This window comes from Cupressus sempervirens, chromosome 4 (genome assembly GCF_028749045.1).
Source record: "Cupressus sempervirens isolate cs-2001-9-10 chromosome 4, ASM2874904v1, whole genome shotgun sequence".
In the NCBI taxonomy this organism is placed as follows: Eukaryota; Viridiplantae; Streptophyta; class Pinopsida; order Cupressales; family Cupressaceae; genus Cupressus; species Cupressus sempervirens.
The window spans coordinates 903,637,424-903,664,834 of NC_143121.1; the positions used below are offsets into that span (position 1 = coordinate 903,637,424).

The following is a 27,411-nucleotide window of genomic DNA, read 5'->3' on the forward strand; positions in this document are numbered from 1 at the left end:
TAAAATATCTTTATTGACTTGAACACTGCCCTTTAACAGCATAACATTTTCTAGTCTTCAAACTCAATCTCTACTCTGCATAAGAGTCAAGCTTCTTCCCTTCTCAAATAAAATTCGATTCCATTGGTCTAAGATCCGACAACGCGGGCCTGAAAAGAGAACAGCGTAGTAGCATGCAAGTAATACCATGATTTCTAATTTTTCAATACAAAAAAATATTCGTAAACAAAAATGAAAATACAATGAAATACACATACAATCAAATGCCTCATCTGTTGAATTACATCTTCAACGAGAATCTCAAACTTATACACAAGCCGATGCATTCCATCCAGTGGAACACACAGCATCAAGGGGATGGGATCAGTAGCCATAAGAAATATGGATTTCAAGATAAAGGATCCTATATGATTTAAATTTAAAGTAAAAAGGCTCTACTTGGTCATCCATTTTACAGTCCTCGGTCATTATGAATGAAAGAGAAAATAAGGGAGATCTCTAGACAAATTTCAAGAAAGCGAGGAAGAATCAGAAATATTTTCTGCTATTTAACTGCAGGGTTTGATGATCCAGCAGACTTCACAAGCTGGAGCATTTCAACAACCTCTTGCATTGAAGGCCGCCGCTGAGGAAGTACACTGGTGCAAAGGAGAGCGATTCTCAGTGCAGCCATCATCTCATGCTCTGAACTTTCTCTAATTCTTGCATCCAGAACTTTCCAGATCCCATCTTTGGTATTGACTTTCCCTCGGACCCACTTCACTACATCAATCAAATCACCGTGATCCACCTCCACTGCCTTCTTTCCTGTTATGAGCTCCAGTAACACCACTCCAAAGCTGTACACGTCACTTTTCTCATCTACTTTAGCAGAATAGGTGTACTCTGCAATTACATAAAAAGAAAACGGAGGAAAAGGAAATGAGTTAGGAAAACATAATGATCATTGCAAATCTTCAAGACTGCTTTTCCTATAGTATATTGAAACATGCAAGGCACAGAAATTGAGAGACAAGAATACTGCTTGAAGCTTCTCAAGGAAAGACAGATTGAAGAACTCAATTTGACAAAAAAAATGGATATTAAAAGACGAAAACTACACATTAGACATGACAGCAAACATAAATGCACATCTTCGGCAAACTCCGTTGTGATCGAACGAGCATTTTCAACATGATGGTGATAAGACTATCATCTTCTAAATGTGGTTTTGCATGTTTGATGTCCACGAAGAATGGAGATACTGCATATATGTAGAGTTTGGGAAAAAAGTGAACAAGCTCTACACAGTTGGATTATGTTAGAAGAGTTAACGCTACTCAACCAATTACAAAGAGTAGTGACAGTGTTCTAAAGCTTGTAGATTTCATGCTTTAAGACCAATCAGTTTTAAAGATTTCAAAATATAGGATTCTGAAGCGACACTAAAATTTCAAAGAACAAACTTTTCATAAGGGTTTTAAAGATTTCAAAATATAGGATTCTGAAGCAACACTAAAAATTTCAAAGAACAAACTTTTTGCAAGGCAAATACATTAAAACGAGAGCAATTTTAATAAAGCATTTAAATTTTAAAAAAGAAAAAAGTATTTTCATGTTACGTATAGCAGCATACCAGGAGCAATGTATCCATAAGACCCCACAACTGAAGACATGGAATGAAGATGTGTAGTCTCTCCCAATATCTTTCCAAGGCCAAAGTCAGCAAGCTTGGGTTCATAGTTGGAATCCAAAAGTATATTTTTTGACTTGATGTCCCTGTGAAGGACCTGTGGCTCATAATCATGATGCAGGTAGGCCAAACCCCGGGCTGTTCCCATGGCAATTCTAAATCGACACGGCCAATCCAAAACAAAATCTGAAGAAGAATGCAGAACATCAGCCAAGCTACCATTTGGTACAAATTCATACACCAGAATACTTGTTTCTTCACTGGAGCTGCAACAAAGCAATTTCACAATGTTCCCATGGCAAACCTTGCCCAGTGTCTCAATCTCAGTCTTGAGGATACCAGCCTGCCTTCCTCCCCGTACCTTGCCTGCTTTCCATAGCCTCTTTACAGCCACTGGCTCACCCCCAGGCAATATAACCTTGTATACCTTGCCAGAACCTCCACTACCCACAACATTCTTCTCATCTAGCTTTGAGACAATCTCGTCTTCATCACATCCCAGGTGGCAAAATGATGCAGTATTCCATGTTGACTTTTCAGGATTGTACCCAAGTCTATTCCAGGATCTGTGTATTAGAATCAAACCCAGGACAAATATGATTCCAGCAGCAAGAAATACAGTGATAAGGGTCCATATCAGAATGACAGGGTGCTTGTGATTGTGCCCAGATTGATCTAAGTACTTTGAGTTACATGGCTTGGACAGTCCTGTTCCACAGAGGCCGGGGTTTCCTTCTAAGTACGATGCAGGTAAACTTGAAATCAGCGAGGCAGGGACCCTTCCTGATAGCCTATTGAATGAGAGATTGAGCAATACAAGCTTGAGATTTGCCAGCTGGGAGGGGATATTGCCTGTGAGCTTGTTGGTTGATAAATCGAGGTATGTGAGCACGGGAAGGGTCCCTAGAGAAGGTGGTATTTCACCCTCAAGGCTATTCTCTGCAAAAGAAATTGACACCAACTTCTTGCAACTACTGAATTCTGCAAGTTTGCCTGACAATAAATTCTGTGAAACGTTGATGATGCTCAAAACAGGGCAATTGCATATTGTTGGAGGGAAGTTGCCTGTGAAAAGGTTCTGGGAAGCCGAGAGCTTGTACAAGCTCTGGAGCTGACTTAATTCAGGAGGGAAGGTGCCTCTAAATTGATTGTTATCAATCTGAATCTGAGCTAGCTGCAAAGCCTGGCGAATTTCAGGAGCAATGGTGCCTGAGATCCTGTTGTTTTCCAGTCTAATGATGGTCATATTGGGAGCTGACCAGAGACCATTTGGGAAGTCCCCAGAAAGTTCATTATTCTGCAGAGTGAGCCTGACAAGGCTGTGGCATTGGCTGAATGACCGGGGAATTGGCCCTGAAAAATGGTTGGTGTGAAGACTCAAGTTCTGTAGCTGACCTCCATGACAGAGATTTGGGGGAATTGGACCACGGATATTGTTAAGCGAGATTTCAAAAGATGTGAAGCTAGCGTTAAGCCCAAGCTCTGGAGGAAGTGTGCCTGTCAGCATATTCGTGTGAATCAACAGTACCAAGAGTTTTTTAAGATTCACAATACCTGCATTTATAGAGTTCTGTTAGCTGTAAGTTAAAATAAAAATCAAGTACATTACCAAAATCAAAATCAAAATTCCAAAGAGAATAGGAAACATAAACCTTTTTTTTAAACAACTGGATTAAATGAATATCAGTATTTCTAAACTTACATAGATATCAGAGTATCTCTACCTTTATATGGCAAACTAGATCGTTACGAGGGGGCATACATCTAGGCCAGAAATTTTATTTTAGCTATGCTTATACAAGCAGGAGAGATTCAGTCTGTCTTGTACTTTGGATTATGACATAATCAGGAAACGTACAATTGTTCTCAACTGAATTACAACCCATCCATATAACTTCCATTAGTTTCCCATAAAAAGTTCAGAAGTTTTTCCCATGATGGGTTTTCAATAGCTAGTTAGACCCAACAAAATAATTTCTAAAATTTCTAGGATATAAGTTGTCCTCCTTTTGAGAAAATAATGGGCCTTTACAATACAAGTATGCAAGATAGCAACTCACAAAGGCCTTTGCATGTGTGCTGCTTCTCATCATCAAGAATCCTAAGATGCAAGTGTCCTCGATACACTGGCTAAAAGAGCCTTAGGAGTTTGTGCTTAAGATAGTGCTAAAATAAAAAATTCATATTCCTCGAATGTCCTGGATTGTTAAAAAGCAATGTAACAGAAATAAACAAGATCCATGACAGATCACAGAGATCTGTATCCCACTCCTGGTGTTCATAAAATTAAAAGTTTGTATAGTTATATACATTGGAGAAATAAGTCAATCTATTTATACAGAGATCAACGAATTGGTGCTACCATAAAAATATGATCAGATTCCTACAGTATTCTCTTGAATAGTAAGAATCATGTAAGCGTTGACTTGAATAGTAAAATATATTATAAGCCTTGAAAACACAAAGGTATTGGCCATCTTCATCGTATTAGAACAACTGTAGAAGACGTCATTTTTTGTAGACCCTCTAAACCATTCAATTTTACCAACGAAGCAAGGGTCACTGGACAGACACAAATCTTAGTGATCTTGACATACAAAAACAATTTGTTGATTAATGGAACCTTCTAAGAAGACCTCAAATATTTTCACACAGATTTAAGGAATTTTGGAATTATTAGGATATGACTAGCAGAAAAAAGGGGAGACTGAGATCAAATCCCTGGACGGAGAGGAATAACTACCAACACAGTGGGACATGCTTGAAAAAGGCAAAAATACACAGTAACAGAAAAACTTAGAAGTACCTGGCGGTAGAGGGCCCGTGAGCTGGTTCATGTAGAGGGCCAGAACCTCGAGGTCGTAGAGCTCTGAAATGCCAGGAGGAATATGGCCGCTCAGCTCATTTTTCCCCAAATCCAGCAGCCTGAGTGCGCTCAGATTCGAAATGGAATCCGGTATCTCCCCACTGATTGCGTTATGATCCAGACGCAAATAAAGCAGACGCTGAAGCCCCATGACCTCGCTCGGAATGGTGCCACTTAAATTATTCTGCGACAGATCCAGTACCTTCAGCGACTTCAACATTCCGAGCTCGCTGGGGATTCGACCCGTGAACGCCGCCATGGATAAATGCAGTTCCTCTAATTTCGCAAGCCATCCGATCTCAACGGGAATCGAACCAGGGCCGAGCCGTTCGTTCCCCGACAGATCCAAAACCCGAAGCTCCGTCAGATTCCCGAGTTCCGACGGTACAGGACCGGTAAACCAGTTATCGGCAAGAATCAAAACCCTAAGCCCTCTCAGCCCCAGCAGCGCAGGCGGTATCCGGCCTTCCAAATACAACCCGCCGAGGTCCAAAACCTGCAGCGATTCCAGCTCTGAAATCTGTTCCGGCACCGTACCCCAGATATAGTTACCGCTCAGATTAAGCGCCGTCAGACTCCGGCACCGGCTTATTTCCAGCGGCATCGTCTGGTTAAAATTGTTTTCCCCAAGGTTGAGCTCCGTCAGGTTCAACAAATCACAGACATCCGCCGAGAAACTGCCCGTCAAATTCATGCCCACCAAATCGACCGCGCTCACGGCGCCGTCGACTGTGCATTTGATGCCCTTCCACGAACAAGGACTCCCGTCCGACGACTTCCACGACGCCAGGAAACCGCCCGGGTCGCCTATATACTGCCTGAAATCCATCAGGCTTTCCACCTCACTCTTTGCCGCGTCATAAAACCCCAACGAAAACAGCAATACCACAGCAAATACAACGCCTCCAACGCCGTTTTCCCCCATTACTTATCGAAATCTTCAAAATTTCTTCTTTCAAACCTTTTCTAAATCTTCACAACCATCTTGAAGATAGACATACAGATGCTACAGACAAGGAAAAACGGCCACCTCAAATCAAAATACCCAGATACAGATGCTATTGACGAAGAAACAAGGCTACTTCTAATCAAAATAGACAGATACAGAAGCTACAGACGAAGAAAAACGAGCACTTCAAATCAAAATAGCCAGATACAGATACAACAGACGAAGAAAATGGGGCCTTGCATCAAAAACAGCAAGATACAGATGCTACAGACGAAGGAAAATCGCCTTCAAACGGACTAAATCCAGATGTTGCAGACGAAGAAAGATGGCCACTTCAAAGCAAAACAGCTAGATTCAGATGATACAGACTACGAAAAATGGCCACTTCCAATCAAAACGGCCAGATACAGCTGCTGCAGACGAAGAAAAATCAAAATAGCAAGATACAGATGCTACAGACGAACATTTAGGGCTTTCAGAGCAACAACTCCATACAAATGCTACAGACGAAGAAAAAAGACCTTAAAAAAAGATCAAGATACAGGAGCTACAGACGAAGAAAAATGACCTTCAAAGAGAAAATGGGCCTTCAAAGTGACTATAACCACAACAGCTAAAGACGAACAAAACTGCCCCCCCTTCAGAAGAACAAGAAACACTAGAAGCTACAGACGAACGAGGCAGAACACAACATCATTGGCCCTAAAAAGAAACAAATCTTCAGCGCATTGGAAAACAGCATCCGCCAAGCACAAAAAGATCTGAGCAAAAAGTCACCGGGCACAGTAACTTAGTGCGCAGTGCCGTCGTACGTCAAACACTCGATCATGCAATTGCATCAAACAGCTCAAAGTCACCAACCAATTCCTCCCAAGACACTCGAGTAAATCCACAGGACAGAAGCAAGCATGCTCGTACTGTGTATATATCCTCCCACACCCAAACCCACTGTGTATATATCCTCCCCGCGTTGTATATATACTCGTACCACTACTGTGTATATATCCTCATTTGGACTCTGATAAAGACTTTTTGGTGTGTTCTCGTCGTCCTGCTCGCCGCAGTCGCTTTAAAAGCCCCTCGTTTTGGACTTTAGCGGAGTCAAAATTAAAGAGGGAGGTCTTAAAAAGTCTGAATCTTTGCATGGGCGCGCACTTCGCTGCGTACGTCCAAAAGGTGGCAGCCAAAACAGCCCGTGAAGAGTCTCGGGACTGATAACATACGTAAATAGTATTATATTATATTATATTATATTATATTATTATAGACAGAGATAGAGACTCTCTCTCTACATTTGACAGATCCGTAGAGAGAGACTACAATTAATAGCCGTGGCTGTATCTTTTTGGTGGGTAGAAAACCTTTTCTTTTGCAGGCTCAGAGGGAGACAAAGTGTGCATTTAATGTGTCCTCAGGTATCTTTCCAGTCTTTCTTCTCTTCATGTGTGTGCAGAATCTTTTGGTCCTATGTTGATATAATTTTCAACCCACGGACAAATTTATTTTCTTTTCTTGGCCTCTGCTTGTTTATCGGGTGGGATGTGCAGGAGGAGGGTTTCTGCAGGACATCTGTCTTCTACTGGTTGGCCACTTGCTTGGATCAACATATGCTTTGGTTCCAAACTTCTTGGAGTAAATCTCCACCGTCCCTGGCCCTCAATTAGGTGTCCTCCATTTCTTTTAGTTGGCTAAATAATTCCCACTACAATAAGTGGGAGTTGAAATTTTAAAATTATTGAACTTTCGGTCGATCATGACATTATTTGTTTCTGTTAAAGTGTTGAAAATTATGGACTATGGAGGTCTTTAGTACATAGAGGTTGAAAGTTTTAAATATAACAAAAATTAATATTTTAAGTTTTGGTTCATCATCAACATGAACTGCTCTTCTTGGAGTGTTGAATATCATGAGCAAGGAAAATTTAATTTTAGTGGAATTAAGATATTGAAGTGTAAGAAGCTAATTAAGTTTTAAAATCTACTTATTTTTTTATTGTGTGTATTGAGTCGATATGTTAGTTGTTAGATTATACTATAGTTGTGATGTAATGTCTTTTTACATTTTGTTGAATCTTTTTTATTAATATTTTTTTTTTTTTAGTATATTTGAACTTGATTCTGTTAAAAAAATATTATATGTCTTAGAAAGTAAGATAGCATATTCTTAGCTTAACCTATGTTAGTTTAGTAATAAAATGTGTACATAAAATGATAAAGTTGAATAGATTGATAAAATAATAATAATTTAACAAGGACTTTGTAGAGCTTGAGTTCCTATCTTGTGGAGAGAGGAGTATGAAGCAAAAGAAGCATTGAAAGAGGATATTACATTGAGAGATGAGCACTCTCCTAAGAAGCATTGTAAGAGAATATGGAAATTTGGTAGAGATAATTGTGGCCATCATCAAGGCCTTAGTATTGTTGCAACCAAAGAAATAATATGGTTGTAACCAAATAAATCGTACTTCTATAATTCAATGCTAAGTAAATCGAATAAATAGAAATTGACTATATGCAACATGGAACATTTAACTATAAATGGGCTTGTGGTGGATTGTTAGCATTTTAGTAACTATTTTCTTTTTTATTGAATTTACAACTCCTCATTTGAATTTTCATGTATATGAAATGGTGATAACCAAGTGAATCTTTATTCTTACCAGTTTTCAATTTTGAAATTTTTTACTGCATAAATTCTAACACTACTCCATATTTTCAAATAAAAAAGTTTTGTTGGAACATGCTTTAAATTTTTTTAAAGCTCCTCATGAACCTAGGCCAAAACAAAATTAAAGATGCCTTCAAAATTTTGCAAAAGCCCCAAATCTATTGCAGTGTACGCAATTGAACATTACTAGATAAGTTTATACAAATTAACCATCAACGATTTCAAAACCTTTCAAGGATACAGAAATTAAAAATTCAAAAGCTTTAACAACAAAATCCATGTCATTTCTCTCATGGTATCATAATTATGTCAAGACTATTCAATTCATTTTTTACATTAAAAACCTAGACATCCCCCTCATGCACTCCAAAATTATAGAATATAGAATGCTACTAGTCTCATTATTCTTGTAGCCAGCCTTTGCAACTACAGTATAACAAAATCTGACCCTCAACCTATGATATGAACTTATGTTTGTTTAGGCAACTCCTTATATATTTACCTATTTGGAAGCAGATAAAGAAACTTTGTTGCAACTTGAAGTAGATTTACTTAGAATAAAAATATTTTTAAGTATACATGACATCTCATGAGAAGTGAGAATTCTCAAAAAAAAAAAAGAAAGAAAGAAAGAGTTCAGCACTGAAAGAAAAAACTAGAAAGGAAAAGTCAACATAGTTGCATGTGCAATGTTGATCTCCTCAACAGAGGGTATTCTGGGAAATTGCTTGGTACAACTCATCCTCATTAAATAATACCCTATGAGAAGGTAAATATTTGGTACTTGGGTGTGGCAAACCAAGTGGCTTAGTGTGATAGAGTCGAGAAGATGGTCCTTGGAAGAGGGAAGTTGGCATATGCCTCATTTTTGCAAGTGAAAGGTGCAATGGAGGGCATTGGTCACGTCTACAAGCCTTTGGAGTTAGTGGGCATTTCGTGAAACCAACTCTAGTGACATAGAAAAAGACTATTATCAAAATTTGAAAATATCATTAATACATTTTTGGAATTGAATGACTGAGCATTAGAATCAGGGTTCAAGAGTCTCACTCTTAAAAGCCAATGTTCATCAAGGCATGGAATTGTCAACCCATGTAGTTCTTGTCGTGATCTATCTGATGTTGTATAATTGAAATAATATTTTCTAGCAACAAGAGCCCACAGAAAGTTGAAGAAAAGCACAACCTTATGTAAAGCATCCAAAGCAAAACAAGCATGCATGGTGTTAGTGAACAGTTTTCCCTGAAATATGGGAGTTAAACTTTATAGAGAAAATACCATATGAACACCAACTATTTGAGTTCCCACGAGACAATATGGGACTCCTTGCTTAGTATTGTTTTCCAATATTATTAGGTGCAGCTAGCATATGAAAGATATCCGTTAATTTCTCTTTATGAGAGAATACCTTCCCATGAGTATTTTTACTAGAAAATATTTAAAAGGTTATAACAATCAATTCATCAATATGAAGAGAATGTATAGTTTGAAAAACCATTCAAATTCAATAACAACAATCATCCACATGACTAATTATTAAAATGAAATCTAAATGTGACTTTCACTTTCTTCTCTCAGTTTCTTCTTTCTTCAAAATAAGATCTTATTCACCATAAGTAAAGAGCAATTTCACATGTAACCCGTTTTCAAAAGAAAATAAATCACAGTTTAAACAGAAATCTGAAAAAGCTCCAATCATAAAACTAGCAGAATATTATAATCCTCATCATAAAAAATCTTACTTAGAGTTCAAAAGCATAGATACTAATCAAAAATAGTTATGTCCAGTATCTAGTGAAAGTCGACCCTTTTTTGGTAGCTAGTTGTTACATATGTATCATTTTGGGGCTGGACAAACCTATTGGAAATATAAGAGGAGTAACTGAGAGGGGAGGGGTAAATCAGTTACCACTAAAATAAATCCCAGATCCCTTAGATGTCAGTACATAACATAAACTTCACTGAAAATATTAATGCTCAATTAATACACAGGCACTCAGTTTACACTAGTAAATATTGTAACTCGAAAAACACTGAAATAGCAATAGTAACTCGGTAAGTAGAAATCTTAAGATATTATCTATGATTAGCCTTACTTAACTTAGTTGCATACACATAAAAGAAATAGCATGAACACAAGTGACACCAAGATTTAACATGGAAACCTAATTTGGGAAAAACCACTAATTGCAACTAGTTACTGATTTTCACTCTTCTAAAATGAGGTCTGTTAGGAGCCAACCCTATTAAAGGTTTAAAAACACACTATTAGGTGTGACCGTGTTAGAGGATTTAATCACCCTATTAGGAGTGGCCTTGTTAGAGGATTTACAAATAGTTGTTAAGCCAACTCTGTTAAGAGATTTAGATCACTTCTACAATGGTTAGAGAGTAACAATGAGATGACCTAATTTCTGATGTAACTGAATTGTTGATTACAAATCTCAATTCTAGCTTGTATACTCGATCCTTTCTGATCGAGCATATCTTTGCATCTCAACTAGGATATTCTTCTTATCCTTCTAATTCGTTTCCTTGAAACATCTTCAAATCTTCTATTACTTTCACATTTTCAATCCTCAACTTGACCTTATATTTATATCTTACACATTGTCAAGTCGACTTGAATACTACTTAGGATACTTAATATTCATCTCTCCAATCGGCTAGAACCAACAAACAAATCAATTGAACTCAATATGCCAAAACAAGAAAATATTTTATTAGTTGACCCTACTTCGTAGATACTAATACAAAAATGATTTTCATGTGTTAACCAAGAGAACTCAGTCAACATTGCATATTCACAAAGTTCCTTTGGTAACCAAGTAAGCTCAGTTAACACTGGTTCCATCTAACTTTTCCTTCATTAATCGAGTGAGCTTGGTTACCACTCAATTTATGTGATCTACCCTTTATCTCCTAAGTGAGCTCAGTAGACACTATCTTTTGAACCTGGCAAACTTTGTAACGCTCGGTAGACACAAGAAGTTATCTTCATCGCCTAAGTGAGCTCAACATACACTGACTCAAAATGATATGACATTTTGTGCAACATCAAAGACAATACACAATTAACCAATTATTTTCAACAATATCCCTCTTCCTCAGCCTTCAATTTCTCCCTCTGTCAGAAAAACTTTGTCTTCAACATCTTCTTCTGATAGCAAACTCTCCTTCTTTGATATCAAACCAAGTTCATCTTCTTTATCAGACATCTTCAAGCAAAATTTCTGTGAAATGTGTACTCTCCCTCTTTATAAAATTTATGTGATATGACAACAAACTCTCCCAATTTGACATCTCATGCCAAAGACAATATTTAGAGAATATCAGTGCACCTCATGTACTAATTCATATGCAATGTGTCTTTTTCAATATTGCATCAACTGATTGATCTTCAACATGCTTTGGTTGATGTATTACTAAACTTTATTTAGTGAGCTTCAGATGGGGGAATGACCCCTAACTTACCTATTAGATACAAAAATGCATCCTTAGGTAATGGTTTAGTGAATATGTTTGTAAGTTGTTCTTTAGTATTCACATATTCCAATCTTTCCTCTTTATTTTGTACCAATTCTCTCAAAAAATAATATTCTATAGCAATGTGCTTGGTTTTGGTATGCATCCTAGAATTCTTTGATATATTAATTGTACTAATGTTATCACAGAATATAACCACTAGATCCTTGATTTCTATCTTCATACCTGCCAACAGTTGCTTGAACCAAACAACATTGGAACAATTAACTATTGTTGTCACATATTATGCCTCTGATGTAGACTAAGAAATATAATTCTACTTCTTGCTTGTCCAAGACACTAGTCTTTTACCAAGAAAGAATGCTCCACCATTGGTGCTCTTCCCGTCATCAACACTTCCTGCCCAATTAGCATCTATGAAGGCTTTCAAATCCAAATTGCCTCCTTTCTTGTACCATAATCCATATTCTTCAATACCCATCAGATGCCTCATTATTCTCGTGATTTCCATCATGCAATTTTCTTTGGGATTTGTTGTGAATCTTGCCACCATACCAACTGCTAATGCAATATCAAGCCTTGTGTGTACTACATATTGCAATTTTCCAATCATTGAGTTATATGTGGTTTGATCTACCTCTTTTGAATCATCATTTTTGGAAAGCTTATGTCCAGTAGACATAGGTGTTACAACCGGTCTTGAATCTTCCATTCCAAACTTCTTTAGTATCTTCTTGATATATTTGGATTGAGTAGTATAGATACCATCTTTCCTCTGTTGGATCTGCAACCCAACAAAGAATTTTATCTCTCCAAACATGGACATCTCAAATTATTTACTCATCTCTTCCAAAAATGCCTTGCATAATCATCATTTCCTGTAAATAAGGTGTCATCCACAAAGATTTCAGCCAATACAATTTTCTTGTCTGGTCCTTCTTTGATATACAGGCTATTGTTATCATTTGTTATTTGAAAACCAATCTTTATCAAGTAGTTATGAAGTCTTTTGTACCAAGCTCTGGGAGCTTGCTTGAGACCATACAATGCTTTGTGTAATTTACAGACCATATACTTTTTGCTAGGATCCACAAAACCTTCAGGTTATTCTATGTAAACTTCCTCTTCAAGAATTATGCTCAAGAATAAAAATTTTACATCCATTTGATAAACTTTAAAACCTTTATGTGAAGCATAAGCAAGTAAAGTTCTAACACCTTCTAATATAGCAAAAGGAGCAAAATTTTCACCATAATCAATACCTTCTTCTTGAGACTAAACTTTGCATACTAACATTTTTTTTGTTTCTAGAAACTTCTCCATCTTCATTCAACTTATTTCAAAAAACCCACTTTGTGTCAATTACATTTTTATCCTTGGGTGTAGGAACAAGAGTCCAAGTCTTATTTCTCTCTATCTGTTCTATTTCTTCATTCATAACTTCAATCCAGCTTTCATTATCTAAAGCATCTTGCACTGATGTAGGTTCAAATTCAACAAACAAACATGTACCTTTCAATTTGTTTCTTGTCATTGTTCCATCTGACTTGTCTCCAATGATCTAATTAGGTGTATGGTGTCTTTTGACATATCTTGCTAACATAGGTACATTGGATTTAGAATTTGTTCCACTAACCTCGCCATGATCTTTTATATCAAGCTCAGGCCCCACTATCTGTGACTTGGGTCCATTAGACTCGGTTTGCTCTGGAAATAGCTCGATAGCTTCTAACTGCACCTTGGATCCTTCAGACTGTGACTTGGGTTGCACTAGTTGCAACTCGGTAGCTTTTGGAGATTTTGGGAACTCGGGAGGTCAAGTCTTCTGACTTCTAATTTCATTTGGCAATGTATCAGGTTCATAGTATATAAACTTTATAAGCAATTTGTCTTATTGCTCATCAAGACTATCTCATTTGTGGATCTGGGAATTCTAACCTCCATAGCCTTTTGCTTCTCTCTTTCTATGATAGGTGTTTGCATGCAGGTGATTCTTGGGAGCTGTGGGTTGATTTTTTATCAACTTCAACACACCTATTATCCCACCTCCATTGAAGATTCTATTTTAGGATTCTCATGCTTTCTCCTTTGAGCATCAACTAGGACTTCTAGTTGCACCTTACATACATGGGGTTTATCATCCTTGTCCACTAACTTTATTTCCTTCAATTGGAGCCACATTGGTATGTTCATCGACACAAGAATTTTTCCATTCAGGGTGGCTATGGAGTCTCAAGCTTCTATCATGGAGGCTTTCATTATACTTATGCTCTTGAGAGATTCTCTTGAGATGTTTCATTTGTGCATCCTTTTCTCTCTCTTTTTGGAGTAGGGTTTTTCCCACTAGGATTTCTCTATTTCATAGAGATTTGATTGTGATTGGGTACCTCATCAGGCCTTGTTGTCGAGACACAAGTTTTCTTTCAGCATTGCATTGTAGTTTCCTTGCTCTTTCTGCATTGTTGCTCATCTTAAAGGGGGGTTGTTAGAGAAAAAGGTTAATTTCATTTCATTTATTAAATTACCTTTTCTCTCTTCTTAAGATTTCATTTCATGCACCTTACATTCACATTTAATAATTAATTAGTAATTATTAAATGTCTTTTACCTTTTAGGTTACCATTTTTTGGGTTTCAATCTCCTTCTATAAGGATTTATTTTTTTTAGTTATCTCTTATCTTTTTCATTTTTGAGAATACAATTTGCATATATTGAGAGCAAACCCTTGCCTCTTCTTATCTTTTTCTTCTCTGTGACAAGGTTTTACATGCAGGTATTCTTCGGGCTTTGTGGATTTGTATTGCTCAAATCCTTCACTTTTCAAATATCATCATATCACAAATATATGGTTTTGACATCTTTCAAATAAATTATTTTCTTTTGAAATATTATCATGGTCCAAAATATGGTTTTGAAAACTTTCAAATATACTCATTAGATGTACGAATATTTCAAAGATATACATTTTTTTTTTTATTGGCAACAACAAAACAAGGGTATTGCCCCATTTTACAACTATCCAACATGATTAACAATAAATTACCATTAACAACAAGCAAAAAAACTAAAGGGACAACATCCTACACTTGCCTCTATAAAAAAACATACCAACTTCTACAAAATAAAACCATTAAAGTTATCAGGAGTGCTACCTAAACCATTAAAGTTATAGATGAAATAAAACTTTTTGAACACAGCCATGCAGGGCTTTCCAACCATAATTTTGTCAAAGAATAAAAACTATAATAGAAATTGTGCCAAATGAGAACCCAAAAACCACTAAATCACCCACCAACATCATAAAATCTTCAAAGGGGGGCTTGGACAATAGGACTCTAGCCCACTCTTCAATTAGGAAGTTAAAATTTTCCTTGTATTCATCTTCTTGCACAATCTTTCCACATTTCATGTGCTCCTGCAATCGATAAAGAGTCGTTGGCAAGATATGCATGGCTTTTATGGTAAAGCAACTTATGTCCCGAAATCTTTTGTACAAACCCACAACCTCACCTGCAACCTCATTCTCCAAAATTTGCAGGTTCTCATTAAGACCTATAATATCATTTTTAAGTATACCAATCAGCCCATCAAAATCTTTAGAGGATCTGAGGATCTCTTCAACACAAACCTCCTTAATAATTATTATTATTAGTAGGATGAGGGGAGGGGAGAGTCAAAATGCCAACATTTGACTCTAGGGTAGGGGTTTCATTCTTTGAACTCTCAAAAACATAGGATGGGGAGTCAATATTACTAGAGATCTCCTTCTAATGTCACTCTTTGTTTCCTCATCAAAATTTAACTCAACAATGCTTTTCTTCCCTTTACTTTTAGGTTTAATTACAATTTAAAGATATACATGTTAGTAAAGAATAAATAAATGATTTGTGTGTCATTTATAAGGTAATGTATTCTAAGATATTCTTGTGTCATCTATAAGATAAAATATTATAAGAGATTGGATGCAATAACATAAGAAAAACAACTAATTTTTAGACTTTACCAGTTCCATCTTGCCCTCTACACCCCTAGGGTTGTTGTGGTTGAAAATCAATGCCATCACTAGAATTCCTCACCGAGTACCAGCACTGGCACCAGAATCCACACTCCGCGCCCTTCCTCTAGTAGAGAAAATAAGAAAAAAGAAAAACCCAAAATTGGTCATTGAACATAAGGGTACTAAAAATCAAAACTGAAAAACTAGTGGAGGTGGAAATTGAGGAGTCAAAAGAGGAAGGAGGTGGAAAGGGTAGGAGAAGGTCGGGAAGGCTTGCAAAAACACAGGCAAAGTATAAACAAAAGGCTAATAGATATAGGGTTGACAAGGCAGAGAAGGAGAGTTCAGAACATAATGAAAGAGAATTGGAGGAGATGAAGCATTCTGACTCCAAGAGAGAAAAGGGGAATGAGGAGAAAGAAAAAAGTGAAAACTCTGTTGATAATACCCAGGTGTCTACTGGTACTACCCAGGTGTCTGCTAGTAATGTCAATACCACTGAGACCACACATATGTCAGTGAGCTTTACCCTATAGCCTATTACCTTCTGTGAGGACAACAACAAAGTGGACACCTCCCTATCACCATCTCCTCCTCGGTAAAGGAAAAAATCAATGTTTTTACTAACCCTCAGGTTTTGCAGGATGAGAACCAACCCTTGACAAAGACTAAAGAGTTGTATAAAAATGATGAAAAAGAAAACAAGGAGAGAGACGAGGGAAAAAATGAGAAGAAGGCACAACTAGAAAAAAAGGGTCAAATCTTTAGAGGAGGGGTTCTACTTCTTCTCTAAATTTGCACTGAAGGTTATTCATGCTACTGCTACCACCCTCCAATTGTTGGCACAAGAGAAGGATGAAATAGGGTTGGACATGGAGGATAACAAGCTCCTCTATAAGTTTCTAGCTGAGGACTGGGCTAGGGTGCTTCTAGTTGGGAAAGGAAAGGAAAAGGATGAAAAATAATATGGTAGCCTTTAAGGGTATTATGACCCTAGTTGTTTTTTTTGTTTTCAGTTGCTATCTGGTTTGCTAGTTTACAGTTGTTACTCAGACTTGGGTTGGCTTGTTTATGTCAATAGTTTTATTTATGTCAATAGTTTCATATTCTGCACTTTAATAGTATGATAAGTAATATAGGTTTCGACACTAGAATAGATGTTACTTTGATGGATGTAAATGGTAGTGTGTTGTTTCTGGGATGGGTTGGTTTGCTTATGCCAATAGTTTATACTTTGAACAATCATAGTATGGTTAGTACTATAGTTGTTAATTTGGTTTGGTTAATTCTCTGCTAGTTGGTTGTTTCTTGGTTGTTAGTGTAGTTCTCTGTTGCAATGTTGCCTCCAACTTGTTTTTGCTAGTAGTGTGTTGGTTGCCAGGATTTTGTTTGTAAGGGCCGACCCCCTAGTTTTGGTTGGTTTATATTTCAAAAACACAAGAAAAACAACACTAAAACACAAGAATCTCAAAACCCCACAAATTTCTTAATTAGTTTTTGATGTTAGAATTTCTATAACAAATTTATGGAAATGTTTGTAGCTTTATTGAATTTAGTCTCCTTCAGTAAGATTTTTAGATTGTTCAATCTTAATTATCTGTTATTACTATTATAGATCACTTTTAAACGTTGTGCTCATTCGAGCACCAATATGAAACTTACAAGTTTATTCACTCAAAAAACTAGGACAAATACGAGCTCTTTATGAGCAACCACACTAGAAACATCAATTAAAGACCAAGACTCACAACTTAGAATCCACCTTTTATAATGAGACAAATAGAACCAATAGAAAACCAATCTTTATACATGATACATTTATAATTATATACTATATACTTCATAATATAATGTAATCGTACGTCCATCACTTTTTAATTATATAATATATTTTGTATCCCAAACTCAATTATCTCAAATATTAATTAAACATTATTTAAACTTTTGATTGTATAAATTTTAACATGAATATTTCAAATTATGGAAAAAAGAGATGCCAATGTCAAAGTTCATGCCTATTGTATAGTGTTTTTAGGAGTAAGATTTGATAAAATGAAAATGTGTCTTAAAGGAAGAGGGGACGAATTATGTCATAGAATAATAATAGCAAGACATATCTGAACAATGTTTCAACCACAAGTTTGTATGAGAAAATGATGAATATTGTGAATTGCATTTCTTTCCTTATTATTGAGGGCAACTTAAAAATTATGATTGCACAACTTGGCACGTTAGTTGTTTAACTAGATTTTTTGATTTTTTTAAAATTTTATTAAGTAATTATCATTGATAATCTTATATTTAAAAATTTCTATTGAATACGCATTTTTTAATTTTCTAAAATGTTTCATAATTTTAATCTAAAAAATATAGTTCTTAAAGTGTTACATACAATAACACAAATTTCAACTTGCCACAAGTTAAGGATTTTTAATTCTTATAATACAAAATAAAATAAGTAGAAAAAAGCTAACATGACCTATTTCTTAAAAACTAAAAAAAAATCAATAATATAACATTTTTAATTTTAGATATAACAAAAATATATTTCATAATAAATATATTATTTCATAACCATATTTTGTATAAAAAAGTTTAACTTATTTTAAATCGTCTACAATAAGTATTTCATATTTAACTTAAAAATTAAATTAAGATAAAAATATATATATATTTTAAAAAGAAAAGTAATAACATCTATTAAAATATGTTACAAAAATATATATTTAGATGTAGAAAATGATTGAACCTTATAAGTTTTAAAATTTAAAAACAATAGTTACATAGAATAAATATATTTAAAATAATTTTCTTATAAATTAAATCAAACATGGATAAAAAATTACAAAATAATATCTAGTGAAATAACCAAAAAAAAATCAAATATAAAATTCAGTCACATGCTATGAAAAAGCAGTAGAAAAATAGCTCTGCGGCCAAGAAAAGTGACTTTAAATTTTTGTCTACATGCAAGTTGTCAAAAGTGGCCACTGATGATTGGATTTTTTAAAATTTTGATATTTTATTTTGAAATTTTGATTTTTCCTCCTTACTATTTGTTCATAAATAGATTTGTCACTTGAAAATATACGATTTGGCCCAATGGAGTATGTGGCAAATCGATGTCTCCAACAGTTGGATAGGCCCTTGATATCCAGCCTTCCTCTGCGTTTAGAGGGGCAGCTCCCTCGTAAGATAAAATATGTGATTTTTCAATAGAGATAAGTAGAACTTAGAAAATAGAAAGGAAAACCATTGATAGCGAATGCACCACGTGCCTTCAACGTTTTCATAAAAATGATGTAAATTATTAATGAGAGCAATCAAGGACTACGCTTGAGAACTTTCACCAACACAATGCTAATTCAATTATTCACGAATACTCACACCATACCATGAAACTACTCATAAATGAATCAACACCTCAACAATTCAGATTCCTTCCAAAGAGAACGCCAAATGTGCTTCCTTTATTTCTTTGCACTAAGAAAGTAAGAAATAACTGATTACAAAAACAACAATTGTACACACTTTCCAAAAATTGCTTTATTTTCAGAGCATAAGTGTTCCCTCTCTCCAAATCCAAAAAAAAGCTCCTTATTATATTGATTTTCAAGAATTTATACCCAATCTAGATTAACCAACTTTTTTGAGTTCATAACTACTCAAGAAGTTAGAGTTTGGACTACTTGAAGATGATTCATAACCAACTCTAACCTTTAAAGCTTAACTACAGTTAGAAAAACCAAAACCAGAGTTAACTCTAAAGTTGACCTTTTTACAAAATACATAAATAAAATTCTAAGGCAACTTTAGACAAATATACTTCTAACTTTTAACTGTGACCACTGATATTCCCTGAACTCGTCCTTTGCTCTGTAGGTGTTCTCAGCAACTGAGTTAAGTTTTCCTTGTACGCTCTAAATGATTTGATGACTTGAACCAAACTTTTATTTTTAATGATGATTAAACTCTGCATCTTCAACTTACATAGCTCATGTCTCTTTCTAATTTCATCCAATTCTATGACACAACCTAGCAAGTTTTGAGTACAAGAGTTCAATGCTACTGAGGGACTGCTCAATCTCGTCATAACACTAGCATTTGAACTTTGTTTACCCCCAAGTTCGGTGCTGATTTTTGTCTCTATGCATTCCCAAATGGAAGATATGTCCAAATTTTGAGTGTGTTCACTAATAGGAATACCTTCTATGATCATCAGTATATCCCCCAAGACCTTCTTTTTCAGTAACTTGCATGAGCTCAAGAATTGTTCTCCTTCACTCAATTGTTCACTCATACTATCATTCTTCCATCTGATGTTTTCCAGCCATATATCAATTTTTTCTTCTTCTCCAGTGCTGATTAACTTTAGTGATTTAACTATATTGTTGTCCATGCCTTTAATCTCTACTAAATTGGCATCAATTTCTCTCCAAAATGTTTGTTGTTCCTTGAGAGTTGTCAGTTCTTTTTGAATGCTTTGTTGTATATGATCCACTTTGGTAAATGTAACTTAAACATCTTGAAATAAGCATGATGCCTGTTCTTTCATGCTTTTTATCCACGCTTTCACCATCTTGCCATAAGTTTGGCATTCTCCTATGGTTTGAATGGTTTCTTCATCAAACATCTTCTTTAAATCTTTTGTACTTTCTATGGATGAACTAGGATATGGAAAGGAGTCACCAACCATCAATCGGATGCATGAAGAAAGGGCTCGGACTTGACACTTGAGTTGATTCTTAACTTGCTTATCTCTCCTTGATTGTTCTATTAGGATAGTAGCTGAAACTTGAAAATTGTGTTCTTTCCCTTCACGGGTAGTCCGGCCTAGATCCACTTTAATGATGCTAAAATCATATTTATTTGCCTCATTTATGTCCTTCTCTGTGACTGGTTGTGCAATTCCAATAGATAAATTACCTAAAGTAGGGTTCACTGCTAGTCTGGAATCCATTTTAGTCTTCTTTATCTTTGTACCTCTATGCATTAAGTCAGCTACAACATCTAGATTGGGTGCTTCCAATTGAATCATCCTTTTCTTCTTTCTCTCTAAACTTTGTTGTAACCAAGATGTCGAAATACTAGCAGATGGGTTGATTACTAAAGGAACCTATAAGACTATAGATCATAAGTTCAAGTTATGCGCATTTTCTACAATTGGCTCCTCTTGGATTGCTTTTATGCTTCCAAGAGACAATGAGCGTGCAGGAGATGCTATGGATTGAATCATCTCATCTATGATGGTAAAGTATTCATCTTAGGAGCTTCATCTATCATTTGTTGAATTGGCTTTAAAGTCTTCTCCTAGGGTTTTGATCTCTTCTTCCTAGTGACCGCATTGAGTTCACATGTTGAAACTAGATCAACTCGTTTATCTGGATCTTCACCATCATCTCCCCCTTGCATGCTATGTAAAGAGCCTAAGGATGTAGGGATAGAAGACAGAATGGCTGAAATTGATGTTCCTTCTTGAGAAATATTATTAGTTACACTGCTTCTTCCTATTGATTTAGTAGTTGTGACTTCTTTGACTTTATTCTTTAACCAAGTTTCAGTTCGTTGAATCACAAAGAAAGTCCTTTCCTTGAGGTCTTTCAATTCTGGCAAAGACCAATTAATATATGGCAATTCTAATAATTGTATCCGCTCAAAGAAGTAAGGATCAATCAAGCCTGAGCCATCTTCTGTTATGCCTGTCACTTCCCATCCCATTTTGTAATCAATAATTTGTTGTACTGTAAATCTCATCCAATCCCTTTTTCTTACTTCGAAATCATTCTCACAATTTTCCCAATAATCTTCCATTGTAGGGAAATGAAAATAGCCGGGTCCAAGTGCCAAGTTATTTTTAACATACCCGCTGCAATCAAATGGAAAGCAACCGTAGAAAGAGTGTAAAGTTATGTTCACCATGGATCTCTCAATGTTTTGAGCATCCGAAGAAGATAGAAAACTGTAATGTCCAATGACAATTGGGAAAGGGATTGATCTTTTGTTCCTACACTTTTTGTTTACCTGACCAATTTGCCTACAAACTTTTGAAAGTACCAACCTGTCATCTACGAAGTGAGGCAACATGAGAGGACAATCTTGAAAACCTCCGATACGAATGTAAGTGAATTGGGGGTATTGTATGAAGAAGTTACCATAAATACTAATGAGGCTGGCTGCTTCAGGAGAAATTCGAAGTCCTATATCTCCTTGTAGCTCCCTGGCAGTGAGCATAGAAAAAGCATCATTCGCCCTGCAGAAGTGTGCATTGCTCTGTTTTAATTGCAATTGGGGGTTATAATTGTAAATTTGTGTGGTTAAGCTATACTCCCCATAAGGATTTAGACCAGGCCATGATTTCATACTAGCAATTGCATACATTAGGTACAAAGACATGTAAAACTCTTGAGTTGCATTGAAGCCTGTTAATTGATGATGGAGGGCATCGCTAATCATTTCTCCCCAGTCTATAAATTGTTTTCCAGTGGTGATGGTATTAATATACAAAAGCATCCAATCTTGAAAATCTTCAACTATCTGATTTCCCACCACTCTATTAAGAAGAATTATCATATCAGAAATGTCTTCATTAAAGATATTCTTGCACAACATTCTTGGCAACTATGACTGTCCTCATCTGGGTTGATCAAGCCAACTTCTAGCAATGGCATTGAGACATGTTTTCTTATTTTGATGGAAATAACCTTGGGCACCTTCTTTAGAAATTTCTGTGAATTCCTCTCTTACTGGCAATCTGAACGTGATGGATATAGATACTAGATCTAGCCTCGCAACAACATTACCTCCTGCAGTCTTGATATCTTTGGAATTCTGATCATATGCCTTGATACATTCTAAAACCAATTCCACACATTGAACTACGAGAGAATGTCCTCCTGCATGGACTAGGCCACTTTCCAGCATTCGATGTGCCAGGGGTGATTTATCTTCTCTGCTCATCATTTTCCAGAAGTCTACAACTTCTGTATGCCCCATCTTTGTGCTAGATATTTCAAGAAGTGTGTTTTTTAGTATCTCAGGAGGCTCTTTACCTTGAAACTTATACCTCATAGTATCACCTATCAAGTATTGTCCTGGCTGGAATGCGGAGTCAATAATCACTTTACTTTGTATCAAACTCGGTGTTCTGTGAAACTCTATTAAAATTTCTACTTCACTCAAAGAATCCAAAATTCACCTAGAGTATTCACGAGACATTTTTCAATCCCTTACCAGTACCATTTGGTTCACTTTTTCTAGATATTGCACATGTCTCCTATGCAACAGAGGTATTTTGTCAAACAATGTAAGTGCACTTTGGACTTGGCATTTCGTCAAACAGTTTTCATGCACTTCAATATTTCCATTGAACTTTTGCAAGTTGTAGATTACTTCACATTTTCCCCTTAAGAGCATTGATTCTCCAATCTTCTCTCTTCTATGTTTCGATTGGCAATGAGCATGTGCACATTGATGTTCATCACAACCGTAATGTCATAGATGCTGTTGATATTCTACCTAACACTTGATTAATATTGTTTGAGTTTCCATACTTTGTATTTGATCTCGATGAACATTTTGTAAAACATTAACTATGCATGCTCTATTTTGTAGTTGATATGGAAAGTGAGTGCTTAATCAACCATAGAATTCCTAATCAATAATGAAGTGCACTCCATCAAATACCTTGATATTTCCATATACGATTCTAGATTTGATATTCGAATCCATTGTGAGGTTTTCAACTCCAAATACCACCATTGATATGGTTGAAAGGTTGATAACACTGTTAGCTTGCTTTGACAAGTTGATAACACAGTTAGCTTGCATGGATGCCAACATACATATTTAATAGAGCTTTTTGAAAATAACATTTGACACCACCATTGACAGTGTCATGTGCCTTGGAGAATCCTGCCTATGGTTTTTGTTAAACAATGCATGCGCTTTGTTTATGATTCGATGAAGTACCATGGTTGGAGAGGTGGAGATACAATATACCAAGCAAGTAATTCACCTTCTCTGTGGTCAACCAACATTTTAAATGCCACAGGTTGCTTAAGACCAACCTTCAATGAAACAACACACCTGTCTTGCATTATTTTCTATTGCTTCTTTCAACGTGCGGTAGTTTGGGAGCTCTGAAACATTCGTTCATATCTTTTTCCTTGCAATGGGATACTCATTCTTCATAAATGTGAGCTGGATGGTATTGAGCTGCAGTTCAGTTGGGGTATTCCATCAAATAGTTCACATGCTATGCTAACTTTCATCAAATTTCGTGGGTTGAAGAAATGAGTGATGACTTTGCCAAATAGATCACATGCCTTAACTTGCATGGGATGGCTGAGTAGCAAGTATTCTTGAGGTGGTATTTCAAATCGCTGGGCACCTCCTCCTATTTTCAAATGCACACATGATATTCTTTATCCTTTTTCTCATTCGTTATTGGTTCTATTTGAGCAATGTTGTGACCATGTATGAGAACCACATTTTCATTCCATGCTGCCAGTGAAGGAGAATAAATTATTTCATGCAACTGACCAAGATATTGAGGATAATATGCTTTATTTGCACAAAAATTCAGCCAGCAATTGTTTTCAAGTTGAAGTTTGGGTTAGGAGGTTCGGGTTAGGATTAGGTTAAAAAGTTTGAGTATGGCAAGAGAGAGTACTTTAGTACGTGGAGAGAGAAAAATTGAGGGAGAAAACTCAAATCCAAACCCGTACTTCTCTCTAAAATTTTTAGTATGTGGAGAGAGAAAAGTAGGGGGAGAGAGAAAATCTTGAAGAGAGAGAGAGTGAAACTCAAACCCAAACTCAAACCCGTACTTCTCTCTAAAAGTTTGAGTACGTGGAGAGAGAAAAGTACGTGGAGAGAGAAAATGTGAATGAGGGGAATAAAACTCAAACTCAAAACCCAAACTTCTCTCTACAAGTTTGAGTACGTGGAGAGAGAAAAGTACGGGGAGAGAGAGAAAGTTTGGTTTTACTTGAGGACTAATCTCTCTCTTTCCGATTAATTAATATAATTAAACCTCCCTGTAAAATGTTTGGGTAACACTATTATTGAAGAGAACCAATAACAATGCGGATAAATTATTTTTTTCTTAATTTAATAAATACAGGAAAAAATGAAACTTTATAAAAAAGTTAAGATCTCAAAAAATTCATAACTGTGATTGGTCAAACTAATATGTTTATTTATCGTGCCGCAAGCAGGGACTAACAAATGTATTTCGTATTATGAAAAACTAATGCATGATCCACTAGCATCTTAAATAACCCAAATTCCTAATACTAATCCCAACTCCCTAAGGGCCCGTTTGGTGAGTGGAATAGGAATACGTATTCTGGAATACGTATTTTGGAATAGAACGTATTCCTGTTCTTCGTTTGGTTCAGCGAATATTTGATGGGAATTCGCAGACTCGAAAATTTATGTTTTCTAAAATTAAAAAAAATGGAATAGGAATACGTATTCCAATACCACCTATTTTGGTGGAATTGCAAAACCCCATTTTTGGGCCAAAAATGGAATACGTATTCCATTTTTGCTTCGTATTCCAATCCCGTTTTGGTGCATCCAAACAAAGAATTCACAATTTTTGGAATGCGTATTCCTATTCCGCTCACCAAACAAGCCCTAAACCATTATTATCGAACAAATTTCAAGGAAAAAGTAACATTACATATACATTTTTGGTATTATAGTAAAGTCTGGGTCAATGTTTTTGTTTAGACAATTGCAAAAGCTGACTTAGATAGTTTCGTTTCAAGGCCCTTGAAAGTCCTCCATCATTTTACTAGGTACACTAAATTTAAGAGGACAAATCAATAGTTTGTGGGGACATGTTTTAGAGGAGGATGCTTGATTGGGTAATTTTCCCCTCTTCTTTTACCAAAGTTGCCCTCGTCATTCCCTGCGGGTAAATCCAGAGCCCCATAGCGTACACCACCTTCTATTCATCAATATTTGTGCATCGTTGACAATTGAAAACACTTTCTATTGCACGAAAAAATTGATCCCCTTTCAAGCAATGAATCATAACTCTGCCAAACTGTCAATGTTTAATTGCCGCCCCCAAAAATTATTGTGTTTTGGTCAGTGTGTTTTATAATGTATACAAAAACGTAAAATGCCGTGCAAATAGTAAAATAAGAAATTCGGTACACAACTTTCAATGTTACAGATATAATACTTTCCAAGTGCATAGATTTGATAAAACAAATCAAGCGTATCAGGAGTTCTTGATATATAAAAAATTCTTAGCATTTTTTACAAGTTTTTAATGTCTTGTATTAAATTGTTTTTATGATTGATTATAGTTTTATTACTATAATTGATATTTGGTCTCTAATGATGTCATTTAATTCTTGATCGGACCATTTTTCCTATTATTTTCTATAATTGATTGAATGAATTTATATTTATGTAATTTATTTTATTTTATTTTTATTTTGTTGTTTAATCAATAAGATCATTTAATCATGCATTTTAAATGTTTATTTTACACAAATAAATCTAATAATATTTATGAATCTAATTGTTCTATTTTTTTTTGATAATTTTTTTTAAAAATAACTATATTTAATTATTTTTTATCTTGTATTTTTATAATTTCTACATTCTCTCACATCTTGATGATGAATCACAAAGTGTGATCCAAAATTTTGATGTAAAAAATACACACAATCGATGCCAAAACCACTCTATTAAAAGTAATTGACACACTAATCCATAACTTACACAAACTTTGATTGAGTCCCCTCATAAATAATTAGACAACAACTACATGTGTCCAAAGGTATGGCTTCTATACACAAGGCATAAATCCTTTGTACATGTGACATTGGCTTAGTACTAGGCATTTGTACATGAGGCATGGTCTTGACATTCACTTTTGTACCATGTCACATGGGTCAAAGGACTTGCCCCTCCCTTAAGGGTACTCCAAAATACTCATTTTTCATGTCATTAGTTGTAACCTTCACTATTAATCATCTCTCAACCCATCTACCCTCCACCTCCACTTATCGTTTGAGGACACTTGTCCTTCTCTTATTGTTCCAAGGCCTTCAACCTATTTGAGCATTTGATTTTTACTTCTAATTGTAGTCATCCAATCCTATAATGACAAATCTATAAATTAGTCTCATCCAAACACTTTTTAACAAGACCGCATTAAATGCAACCTTATTCTATTGATGAAGACACTCACACATACTACTTAACCTATCACCATCAAGCACAACCAATATGTCTTGGTCAACTAGGGCTGGTGTTGGTGAGAACTTTATTTATTTTCATTAATGTTTGTGAACTTCTTATGTCTTATCTAAGGCTTGTGTGTGTTTTGGGTTGAATAGATTATATTGTTCGATGTTGTCTTGTACACTTAAAATTATTCTACATATTTACGGCACACTTGGTAGAATCCATATCTTTTTTTTATTGAATCCTACCAAAGTTACAATAACCTCTCTCTCTCTCTCTCTCTCTCCCCTAACACTCCCCCCCCCCCTCTCACATTAACCCCTAACCCCCCCTCCTCCCCTCACCAACTCTCTCTCTCTCTCTCTCTCACACACACACACACACACACACACACACACACTCCTTGGCTCTATCTCTTACTAACACCTAGTCTCTCACAGACTAATACCCCCCCCCCTCTCTCTCTCTCTCTCTCTCTCAAAGAGAGAGATAAAGAGGGGGTTAAGAGTTATTAGGAGAATTGGAGAGGTTAAGAATTAGTAAGAGATAGTGAGAGAGA

At 35.8% G+C, this 27,411-nt stretch overlaps 1 pseudogene across 1 annotated transcript; it reads right to left on the bottom strand.

The window, feature by feature from the left end:
• Window positions 1–386: 386 nt before the first annotated feature.
• On the bottom strand, window positions 387–5,597 carry LOC149564303 (uncharacterized; annotated as a pseudogene). The gene is made up of 3 exons (XR_016364181.1): window positions 4,479–5,597; window positions 1,616–3,226; window positions 387–885 (listed from the first exon to the last, which is right to left on the bottom strand). The product of XR_016364181.1 is annotated as an uncharacterized LOC149564303 (transcript).
• Window positions 5,598–27,411: the final 21,814 nt, after the last annotated feature.